The 12,500-nt window shown below is 34.9% G+C and overlaps 1 protein-coding gene across 1 annotated transcript in view; it reads left to right on the top strand.

Annotated features, from left to right (window-relative positions):
• Positions 1-259: 259 nt before the first annotated feature.
• LOC137656039 (myocyte-specific enhancer factor 2-like) overlaps positions 260-12,500 on the top strand; it is an 18,699-nt gene continuing 6,458 nt past the window's right edge. Inside the window, exon 1 of the mRNA XM_068390214.1 lies at positions 260-573. The gene's annotated coding sequence lies outside the window, so the exon portion shown is untranslated. The remainder of the gene's footprint in view (positions 574-12,500) is intronic.

Below are 12,500 nucleotides of genomic sequence, written 5' to 3'. Positions count from 1 at the left end.
AAAATGATGTGTGACATTTAAGTGTATTTTACGTTTTAATAGGCAATTATCGCTTGCAGTGCTTATCTTGGACCAAGCATTTGTGGCTGATATAATTTTCCAACTTGAATGAAAAGAAATCGCTTATTTAGCATTAAAATATAAATGCCATTTTAACGCAGGAGCGGATAAAAAAAAAAAAAAAAAAGGCGATGGCAACTCTTGGGAGTCCCGGGGATAAACTACTAGTGATTTTCATCTCAGCCTCAGTCGAGTGCGAGACCCCGTCGCGTAAGGTCTGTGCCGCTCTTCGCTTGTGTCGCCTCTTGAGTTGAGCTTCGATATCAACTCGTTCCTTTTTTCTGCCCAAAATTTTATGGTTTTTAAGTGATGATGCAGAGGTTTTTTGATGGACATTTACAGTGAATCAGTGAGTGAAATATCTGTCGATCGTATGAGTGTTGGAAAATAACGTTGATTTTTTTCCAGTGTGGATTACGTTAACCTTGTGTGTGTCTTCGTATGGATTTGTGCGTCTCTAACCGGTCTTCATAATGGATACGCCGACCCATATTTTCTCGTGTGTGGAGTAAGGTGAGCAATTCGCCAAGAGTTTTAACTAATTTATAGTATTTCCATAGCAATTTGCTAAGTTAAAAAAATACCAATATGTATAGTTATTCGTTTTTTTTTTCATAGCAATGTTAAAGTTTTTGTAGTTTATATAGGAAATATTTATTTTCATGTTACTGTTCTTAAAATATTTCATTTTTCCTTGTTTCCTTTCCTCACTGGGCTATTTTCCCAGTTGGGGTCCCTGGGCTTATAGCATCCTGCTTTTCCAACTAGGGTTGTAGCTTAGCAATTGATAATAATAATAATCTACCAAGTTGAATAGAATTAAAGTGATTTGATTCTCTCCATGCAACGGTTTTGCCAGATTTCTCTTGGTTTTTGTGCCATGAGATTTTTACGATATTTGAAAGTTTTACCAATAGATTTCTTCCTCTTCCATTGTTTATGTTTTCACCGTAATGTATAGACCAAACAAAAAGTTTTAAGAATGTTTAGACCTACTTATGGTATGCAGTTGTTAGCAGGAAGATTTTGCGTAGGCCTAATGTAAACAATAACGATATATCGGCTCACTTACAATAAGTAAACTTATTTTAGGCTTGTTTCAATAATTGTGTTAAATTGAATTGATGCTTTATAATTTAGATATTGAGATATTGAAAGAATCATCCTGTTAACGTGAGAAGATTTGATAAGAAGAGTAATAGATTATATATATATATATATATATTTCCTTATTTCCTTTCCTCACTGGGCTATTTTTCCCTATTGGAGCCCTTGGGCTTATAGCATCTTGCTTTACCAACTAGGGTTGTAGCTTGGCTGGTAATAATATATATATATATATATATATATATATATATATATATATATATATATATATATATATATATAGTATCCTTAATATTTGGTTTCGGTGGATTTTTTCAAGTATGAAGTTTTAAAATGTTATTTAAAAAAATCAGTATTAAAATGGTAAAATCACATTTCTCTAGCTTATCAATTTCATTATTAATGAGAGTAATAATTTAGAACGATTGATGGACTCCAATATTATAACTTCTTGGCGTATAGGTCTAGCCTCTTTAGCGACCGTACCACAATTTTGTTGTTTTTTTCTAATGCAACAAGAATTTCCGTATTGCATAGAAGTTTGTTTTTATTTTCTTTGGTGTCTTTTTATGAGGCTTGTTTTACGTGCCTTCTTCTCGTCATACTGGAACTAGTGTTTTATTATTGTATTTTGTATATATTTATTTCCGTATCAGTGATGATGAGTTATTCCCTTTTCTTATTGAAATTACATGTTTTTGTTCCACTTGATACTTGTTTCTTATGTAGTTTCTGTAATATATATATATATATATATATATATATATATATATATATATATATATATATATATATATATATATATATATATACAGTATGTATAACGTGCATGTAGTTAATAAGTTTATTTATTGTATAGCAAGTGAATTTGTAGGCCGATGTTTTGGTGGGAGTGTCGTGAGCATCGAGCTGAAAAACTCTTAGGTTAAAATAAAATTCAACAGCTAATGTTTATCAGTTATAGATGAACTAGTAGTGTAACTACTTGCTTGAGAAGCTCGTTGGGTTTTGCAAGGCTCGTGATTTGATCCCAAACTATCCTGCTAGTTGTTTCAGGTGTAGTTAGCGACCAGCTTTTGTTGGAATTCATGGGACGAACAATTCCATCAGAGAAGGGAAAACTTAATCACTAGAAAAGATAAATCGAATATAGATAGCTGGATAGATTTTCGGTATTACGACAACGGAGATTCAGGTGTACGAGTTATCTCGATCTAAATATATTCATTGAGCTTCATTCTAGGCGAGTTTCATGGGCAAGAAACGAGGTTTACTGGAGAATTAATTTGATGAATGCGGGAGCAAGAAATGATTTAATACAGTAGGGAAATGAGAGTTGAACTGCACGCTATTTTAGTTACATCGATTTGAAATGTGTCACTTAGGCCTAGTTTTAGGCTAAGAAGTAAAAACTATGACATATATAAATATATATATATATATATATATATATATATATATATATATATATATATATATATATATATATATATATATATATATGAGAGAGAGAGAGAGAGAGAGAGACTCCCTCACTCTTAAAAGTAATTACTTCTATATATAAGTGATTTGATGAGGCACCGGTTCCTGGCATACCAGAAGTGTCAAACAGGAGCTCAGCGTTATGAGGCCACGATATCTGTCCCAATTATTTGGTGTTTTGGTTTTGTATTGTGGAATTAAACTTATTTATGGTGAATGTATAACGTCTATTATTGAGAAGTGATTTTGATGTGTGCAATATGCAGTATGGTATTAGGTTTTGGAATATAGGCCTAGCCTGAGCAATATCGTAGCTTATTCACAGGATATATGCGTTAAGAGTAGCCTATCATCTAGTCAACTGGCTTGTGCAGGTTTGATTTCTGCGGTTTACAACGGTCTTTGATTCAAATTTCTTATTAGTAGCAGTGTTAAAAAGTAGCTTGACGTGACCCAGGGGCCATGTTTTGGGAAACTTAACAATGATAATTACAACACGACAGAGTTTGCGATGTTGATCTAATGGGAAGAGAATTATTATCAATTTTATTACTATTACTAACAGAACTTTGGACGAATGTTGTTTATTATGAGATCGGCATTGTCCCTCGTTGATGTTGCTCACTATCACGCAGTTCACTGTAATGTTGCTATATTTAACAGTATATTTAAAAAGGCTACATGAACAACCCTAGTTGGAAAAGCAGGATGCTATAAGCCCAAGGGCTCTAAGAGGGAAAAATAGCCCAGTGAGGAAACGGAACAAGGAAATAAACAAACTACAAGAAAGTAATGAACGATAAAAAAAATAAGTAAAAAAAGAGTATTTTAAGAATAGCAACAACAATAGATTGGATCTTTAGTATATAAACAATAAAAACTTCAAAAAACAAGAGGAAGAAAAACTAGATAGAATAGCATGCCCGAGTGTACCCTCAAACAGAACTCTAACCCATGACAGTGAAGGACCATGGTACAGAGGCAATGGCACTACCCAAGATTAGAGAACGATGGTTTGATGCGCCAAACTAAAGGCTGAAAGTTATGCTGGTGGTGTGTCTATCTTTACTAATTGCTATGTCAACTCGGTGATTCTAGATAGTTCTATACTGCGTTTAGTTTTGTATTAATCAAACACTTACTACAGAAAAATTATATCAAGGATCTACAGACGTCTGTTGTATGCTGCGCAAGGCTTTCTGTAAGCTGACATTCACACGGAATGAAAGAGCGGAAAACCAAAGGCTTAAATATATGCTGTTGGTTTGTCTGTCTCTACTAATTGCAATACCAACTCGGTTATTCTATATAGTTCTGTATCGCCTTTAGTTTTTTTTTTTTTTTTTTTTTCATTGATTAAACACTTACTACAGTAAAATGTCATCAAGGATCTGGTTATGTGCATCGCAAGGCATGTTTGTGAGGTAACGACCTCAGGGAAAGTGTGATTTGTTAGAAACATTTCTTCATGTTATCATTGCTGGATAAATCTACCATTTAACAAATCAATGTGACAATGAAAGTGATAATATCAATACATCGATATTGCATTTTATTCACTGACGGTTGGATGCAGAGTGTATTACCCCACGCGTCACCAGATTTTGTCATATTGATCGCAAGTATTATTGTTATTATTATTACTACTACTAGCTAAGCCACAACCCTAATTGGAAAAGCAAGATGCTATAAACCCAAGGGCTTCAACAGGGAAAGAAAGCCCAGTGAGGAATTTAAATAAAGAAATAAATAGATGATACAAGAAGTAATGAACAATATAAATAAAATGTTTTAAAAACATCAACAACATTAAAACACATATTTCATATATAAACTATAAAAAGAGACATATCAGCATGTTCAACATGACATTTGCTGCAAGTTTGAACTTTTGTAGGTCTACCGATTCAACTACCAAATTAGGAAGATCGTTCATTTATTGAGGAAAAACACAACAATGAAAAATAAGGTAGAAAAGGTATCAAATGAATAGACGAATACGCTAATAACTATAAGTATGTGCGCACACAAGCAATTTACCTAATTTGTGTTTCCTCGTAGCTAGGGAATGCATCAATATCTTGATTCATAACTTTTTTGGCCGAAACATTTATAGAGTATTTCAGGTGATACGGTCACGTGACTCCTCATATTATGGATCTAAATATTTGGGTAATGTATCAATATCTTGATTCATAACTTTTTTTTTTTTGCCGGAACCTTATGGAGTATTTCAGGTGATACGGTCACGTGACTCCTCATATTATGGATGTAAATATTTGGGTAAGATTATCGATTTCAAATTATGTACTTGATTCCAAAAAAAAATTGTCTGTTTTGCCTGGTCACGCGAACTTTGCATTTTGTCTGGATTGTCGTTTGCAATTTTTTTCTGCTACCTAGACTGAAGAAACGCTAAATATTTTTGCAGGGACTGGCTTTGTTGATTATTGAGTGAGGGAATACGAGGCGATTATGTCCATGCTTGAGATCGTATTTGCTATTAACACCCAGAAAAATGCATGATGATAAAGTCTTTGCGGTGCTGTTATTGTTATTACTTTCTAAGCTACAGCCCATGTTGGAAAAACAAGATACTATGAGACCAAGGGCTCCAGCGGGGAAAATTAGTCTAGTTAGAGAAGGAGAGTCTTTGGGGTTGTTGTTGTTGTTATTATTATTATTATTACTTGCTAAGCTACAACCCATGCTGGTAAAGTAGGATGCTATAAGACCAAGGGCTCCAGCAGGGAAAAAATAGTTCACAGAGATGAGGAAATAAAGAAATAAACTACAAGGGAAAGTCTTTGCTAAGCAACAACCTTTGTTGGAAAAAACAAGATACTATAAGACCAAGGGCTCCAGCAGGGAAAAAATAGTCCAGCGAGAGAAGGAAATAAGTAAACTACAAGGGAAAGTCTTTGCGATGTTGTTGTTATTACTTGCTAAGCTACAATCCATGTTGGAAAAGCAGGATGCCATAAGACAAAGGGCCAAAGCAAGGAAAAATGTGCAGAGGGAGAAGGAAATAAATAAACTACAAGGGAAAGTCTTTGCAATGTTGTTGTTATTATTATTATTATTACTTGCTAAGCTACGACCCTTGTTGGAAAAGCAGGATGCTATAAGCCCAAGTGCTCCATCAGGGGAAAAAAATAGTCCAGCGAGAGAAGTAAATAAGGAAATAAATGAACTACAGGGGAAGTAATGAACAATATAAAACATTTTAAGAGCAGTAACATTAAAATAGATCTTCCATACATAAATATAAACTATTGCATGCAAGATTGTATATGCAATTTCCGTTTGTTAATTCGTTAGATAATGTTAAGGTTGAGGCGTAATGACACTCGTGTGATGTTCCATTGCTATGTTTTTTTTTTTTTTTTAAGAAACGGCATTCGAATAATGTTACGTGCGATATTTCCTTGCGCTAGCCGGGTTCGCAAATTGTTCTTGTTACCTATTAGGACTGAGGCTGAACGCGAGATGATTTGTGTCTTTGCACTTTGGTATTTGAAAGGAAAAAATATTTGTATATCTGACTTAACTCTGTTCTGAACTCCCCTTGCAAATTCATGTTTTTTTTTTTTTTTTTTTGGGGGGGGGGGGTCGTGTGAATACTAAAGGTGAAGGTCGGTTTTGTGTCCTTGTCAGATTTGTTTTGCAAATTTTTATTTAGTTCAATAATGTTTTTGTTGAGTTCAGCTAAGAGTTATTTAAAGGAAGAAACGCAAAATGAAATACGTCTCTTCTCATCCGATTCTGACATGATTTAATTGAATGTTTTTATTTATTTTTGTTTTTAGTGCTGGGATTCCTGGTGATATGTGATTTTGTGCCATGATATATTTGTTATATCTTCTATTTTTTTTTTTAGAAATTGTATTTCAAAATTGTTTTTACTTCACCTATGCTAAGAGTGGATGTCTCGTAGCTTAAGTTATGTCTTTGCATTTTCTTGTTTATAGTAATTGTTTTGATCTATTTTCCTAAGACTGAAAAAGGCATTTTTAAAACAGACAAGAAATTATTTAAGTAATTTTCACAATGATGGGCACTGTAACAAAACTTTACAAAAGTAATTCACCCCGAATTACCTTTGGAGCGTTTTGTTACAATGTCAGTGCGTGGTAAAAATTACTTTTCTTGTATAATTTGTTTATAACAAATAGGCCTAGTTATTTTTCCATTTTTTTCCTTGACTTTGCATCGTCTTTATTTTGTATCGCTTTCGCTATTTTTTATTTTTCCACTGTGTTTTGAATATTTCTTGTAACTCCATTATTTTCCCACTATATTATCCTTGATATTTCTTCCCACTTTTGATTGTTCGTTATCTAGTTCCTTCTGAATTTGTTTTATTGATCTGTCTTTTATCTTTATTATTGCTGCGGTTTTATTCGTCGGCTGTTGTTCCATGTTGGATATAGTGTGGTCACTTTTGGAGATTTGAATGCCTTGATTTTCCGTCTCATTATTATTATTATTATTATTATTGTTTTTGTTGTTTTTGTCATGGATCTCGAGGTAAACTTGACTTATTTTATGATGAATGTAATCTACATTTAGTATTGATGATTTTAAGTATTATATCGATTGACATCTTACAATTTTGGTTTGTATGAATTGATCATGGTTATATAATTTTTTTTATGGGGGGGGGGGGTTGCTGTTTGTTATTACTGTTGAGGTATTGATGATGACAGTAACATACTCATCCGCCTCTCTCGGTAATTATCATATCAAGTACACACTGGAAATACCAAGGAAAGACCACTTAAGTGCACTTATACGGGTCAACTTTTCTTCTTATAAAGTGAACTTCTCATAACTTTTCCAGTTAATAGAAATATATTTTTAATTAACATCCCGGGTTCGAATCCTGAGTGAGGCACGCTTTTGTAGAATAACTGCAGTGTTGTCTATTGGAATACGAAGATAACTTATGTATCCTGTAGTTAGTTAACTGTGGTTGATAGGTATTAAGCTGCAAAACATGGATGAGGCTAGTTAGTAGCACCCTCTTGAGATAGGGGTGGCTCCATAGAAAATCAAGACGACTGTTACTGCTGTCATGGCCTTCCTGAAATTAATGTAGGAAGAATAAAGCACCGATTATTATTATTATTGTTTCTGTTTATTCATTCATATATAACGAACTAAAAAGCAGCTTTTAACAAATAAGTGCAGAAATAAAGGAAAAAAGCCGTTTACGAATAAGTAAATTGGTTTTAATGGCATTGTCGGCGTATTTTTATAAATAGCCTGGTGTTAGAAATTGCTGTCCCATTTAAAGGAGATATGTGGCACACAACGAGGTTCTTTATTTGTTTTGTTTTGAGTTTGGTGGCTGTTCCTCTTCCCGATTTCACGGAGACGGCATTGTATTGGAAACAAATTCTCTCTCTCTCTCTCTCTCTCTCTCTCTCTCTCTCTCTCTCTCTCTCTCTCTCTCTCTCTCATTGAACTTTATTCAATGACGATTATTATTTCTTATATTGTGTTAGTTATTCGTATTGTTGGCCTAGCTGTTAGTTGTATGGGTCTATAAGTATTAAGCTCTTAATTACTAAGGTATCTGATGAAGGGGGGTTGGAGCCCCCTTAGTTGGATTGAGAACTACCCCCCCTAGTCACTGCCCCCAGTTTTTTTCGTACTACACAAGGCCAATACAGACCTTACACTGCATATTTTTTTTTTCTTTTTACGAATTTTCGGTTTTGGGGTCTGTGTTATTATTCTTTATTATTTGAATACTATTCCCCATCACATTGGTTTACTACATAGGTGTGTATATACATTATATGATTAAACATACAATGTAGTGATATTTGTTACAAATATTATATATACACATTATATATATTTTATAGATTATGTATATATATATATATATATATATGCATATATATATATATATATATATATATATATATGCATATATATATATATATATATATATATATATATATATATATATATATGTATGTATATATATATTATATAATCTTCCATTGCAAAATCCATTTTAAAATATAACGAGTAAAGGGTTCAAAGCGGGCGAAAGGCTAAAGGAAACTGTTTAAAAATACTATTGTATGATGATAGTGACACGGGATACGTTCCTGTCGATGAAGTTAGATTAAAGACGATGCAACATTCACTCTCTCTCTCTCTCTCTCTCTCTCTCTCTCTCTCTCTCTCTCTCTCTCTCTCTCTCTCTCATTGCACAGATGAAAACTAACAGGTATGAGTATCTCTCACAATGTTGAAATATATGTTCTCTCTCTCTCTCTCTCTCTCTCTCTCTCTCTCATTGCACAGATGAAAACTAACAGGTACGAGTATCTCACAATGTTGGAATATATGTTCTCTCTCCCTCCCTCTCTCTCTCTCTCTCTCTCTCTCTCTCTCTCTCTCATTGCACAGATGAAAACTAACAGGTATGAGTATCTCTCACAATGTTGGAATATATGTTCTCTCTCCCTCTCTCTCTTTCTCTCTCTCTCTCTCTCTCTCTCTCTCTCTCTCTCTCTCTCTCATTGCACAGATGAAAACTAACAGGTACGAGTATCTCTCACAAAGTTGAAATATATGTTCTCTCTCTCTCTCTCTCTCTCTCTCTCTCTCTCTCTCGCTTCCTAGTTTAGTTTATTATAAATGTATAGTGTAAAATGAAAGCAAAATGATAATACAACATAATTAAAAGTTTCCGTACATTTCAATGTGCAATGGTAAATGTGACGATGAATAATACTACTCAAAGGATAAAATTGATGGCCGCTTATAAAGTCAATTATCCACCCGATTAAACAGTTTTCCATACATTATACATCATGAATTTTTAAATTCTTGTTTTTCGCTCTGATTTTAGAATAGTTTTTTCCCATTTTAAGAGGCGGTTTTGGTATTAAGTCTTTAGGCCTATATAGCTTATATATGAAATGTCTGTTTTAATGGTGTTAAAGTTTTTGAAATATTTTATTTTAATTATTTATTACTTATATCGTTTATTCATTTACTTATTTCCTGTCCTCACTGGGCTGTTTTTTCCCTGTTGGAGCCTTTGGGCTTATAGCATCTTGCTTTTCCAACTAGGGTTGTAGCTTAGCTAGTAACAATAATAATAGTAATAATGATATTAATAATAATTACTTTTAAATTGAAGTACAATGTAATAAAATCCACAATAACCACAGTCCCGAAGAAGTAATTGTTTAATATCCTACAAATCTCTTGTATAGGATGTAAATCATCCCGTTTAGGATGTAACTTTTTACCACCTCCGTCTGTGTAATCCAAGGAAGTCCTCTTTTGATTCCCCACTCCCCTTGCGAAGTCCAAAGCAGTCCTTTTGTAATCTCCCACCTCTCCTCCAGTACAGTCTAAAAGAAGTCCTTCTCATCTCTGTATGTAACCTACCTTACCCTCATCCAATCACTCATCCTTCCTATCAAGTTCCAAGAAGTCCTCCCCCTTAAATCTAAACGAAGCCACCCCCCACCCCCTTCCTCCTCCTATCATCCCCCAAAACCCTCAAGAAGTCAAGCTCGAATTGTAAAGAAATTCTCTTCCTTAAAAAATCCCTGAGATGTTAACCCCTACCTCCATATCTCTCCCCTCCCCCCTGAAATGGCTTCCCCCACCCCACCCCACCCCACCTCCTTCCATAAGGAGCCCGTGTCCCTCAGATGATGTCCTGTTGCGTGATTCCCTGAGACGCTCCCTTAAAAGTTTAATAATACCCTCGGGGACACTAGGTTCGGATTGCGTGCGAAAGCTAGCGTGTGCAAGAGATACAGATACGACGCGAGAGGAACAGAGAAGAGAGAGAGAGAGAGGGATATTTGTTCAGGTTCTTTGGGAATTGTTTCTTTTTTCTGTTCAATCTTGTCTTTAATTGAACTGAGAGAGGGAGAGAGAGAGAGAGATAAATTTCTTCAGTTCTTTTCAAGGTGTACATGTTTTTGTTATTGTTCTCGTAATTAAAGATAAAACGCGAGATGTTAGGAGACATTTCCTTATTATAGTTCGCTGTTTACAGTCTCGGCTGGCAATCTAAGGATCCCCGAGCGAATTTCTGACCGTACAAGGTGGCATTATGCAAGGTCTATATATTTAGACCTTGGTATGATGTACCTGGTTGCTAGTCGACCGTTGCCGCAGCTAGGATGACGAAAGAAAGAGGGTGGGTCGCAACTAGGATGGAATCAGATAATATGAAAGAGGAAAGAATAAGCTATACATGTGGTTCTGTATGTCAGTCAAAGACAATTGTTTACCATCGTAACATAAAGGTACGACTGAGGTAACCGTAATTCCTAGGGGTGGAGCCATTCAAAATATACGGTATTCTCCAAAAGCACTTAGGGAGACATTGTTTTAAGTTGCTAAGAATGTGGGAGACGTCGTTTTAAAGTGGTAACAATGTGGTAGACATCGTTTATGGTGGTGAAAATGTAGGAGACATCGTTTTAAGGTGGTAAAAAATGTGGAAGACATCGTTATAACTTGGTAGATTTCTGGGAGATATCGTTTTAAGGTGGTAAAATGTGGAAGACATCGTTATAAGGTGGTAGATTTCTGGGAGATATCGTTGTAAGGTGGTAAAAATGTGGGAAACAGCATCTTAAGGTGGTAAAAATGTGGGAGACATCGTTTTAAGATGACAAAAAATGTGGGAGACATCGTTTTAAGGTGGCAAAAATGTGGGAGACATCGTTTTAAGGTAGCAAAATTTTAGAGACATCGTTTTAAGGTGGCAAAAATGTGGGAGACATCGTTTTAAGGGGGTAAAAACGTGGTAGACGTCGTTTTAAGGTGGTGAAAATATGGGAGACATCGTTTTGAGGTGGTAAAAATGTGGTAGACGTCGTTTTAAGGTGGTGAAAATATGGGAGACATCGTTTTGAGGTGACACGAATGTGGAAGACATCGTTTTAAGGTGGTAAAAATAAGGGAGACATCATCGTTTTAAGGTGGTAAAGATGTGGGAGTCATCGTTTTAATGTGGTAAAAATTTGGGAAACATCGTTTGAAGGTGGTAGATTTCTGGGAGATATCGTTCTAAGGTGGTAAAAATGTGGGAAATATCGTTATAAGGTGGTGAAAATGTGGAAGGTATCGTTTCAAGGTGGTAAAAATGTGGGAGACATCATCTTAAGGTGGTAAAAATATGGGAGACACCGTTTTAAGATGGCAAAAATGTGGGAGACATCTAAAAAGGTGGCAAAAATGTTGGAGACATCGTTTTAAGGTGGTAAAAAATGTGGTAGACATCGTTTTAAAGTGGTAAAAATAAGGGAGACATCATCGTTTTAAGGTTGTAAAGATGTGGGAGACATCGTTTCAAGGTGGTAAAATGTAGGAGACATCTTTTTTAAAATGATCAAAATGTAAACTAATGAAAGTGCAACTTCGTGTCCTTAGCTAACCCAAAACTTGGTAGTGAAAGGAAAAAGTCCCTCATTAAATCTAAGCTTTTTATAGAGTGATTAGTGAAGAAGGTTCTTAGATTATTAGTAATACGTCTTATAGTACCTAGAAGTCGATATCCACTGCGCTAACCTCATTGCAAGAGGGTCGTAACTCCAAATTTGCTAGTTTTGAGTTATATGGTGTACAAGATTGCCGAATTGATTCTGCATCTTTTGATAAAAGAGTCGTAAATCTAGGTGAATTAGCGTCCGAGAGATGGCACTAAGATTTGTGAAAACATGATCAAATTCATATGACTTAGCAACTTTCAAATGAGTCTCCTGAAAAATCAGGAATTTGGAGTTACGACCCTCTTGCAATGAGGTAGTGACTGGATTACAGGGGAATAACCCTCATAGACATAAGGCCTA

This window comes from Palaemon carinicauda, chromosome 17, assembly GCF_036898095.1.
Source record: "Palaemon carinicauda isolate YSFRI2023 chromosome 17, ASM3689809v2, whole genome shotgun sequence".
Lineage (NCBI taxonomy): Eukaryota > Metazoa > Arthropoda > Malacostraca > Decapoda > Palaemonidae > Palaemon > Palaemon carinicauda.
This window is presented reverse-complemented; position numbering and strand designations above follow the sequence as displayed.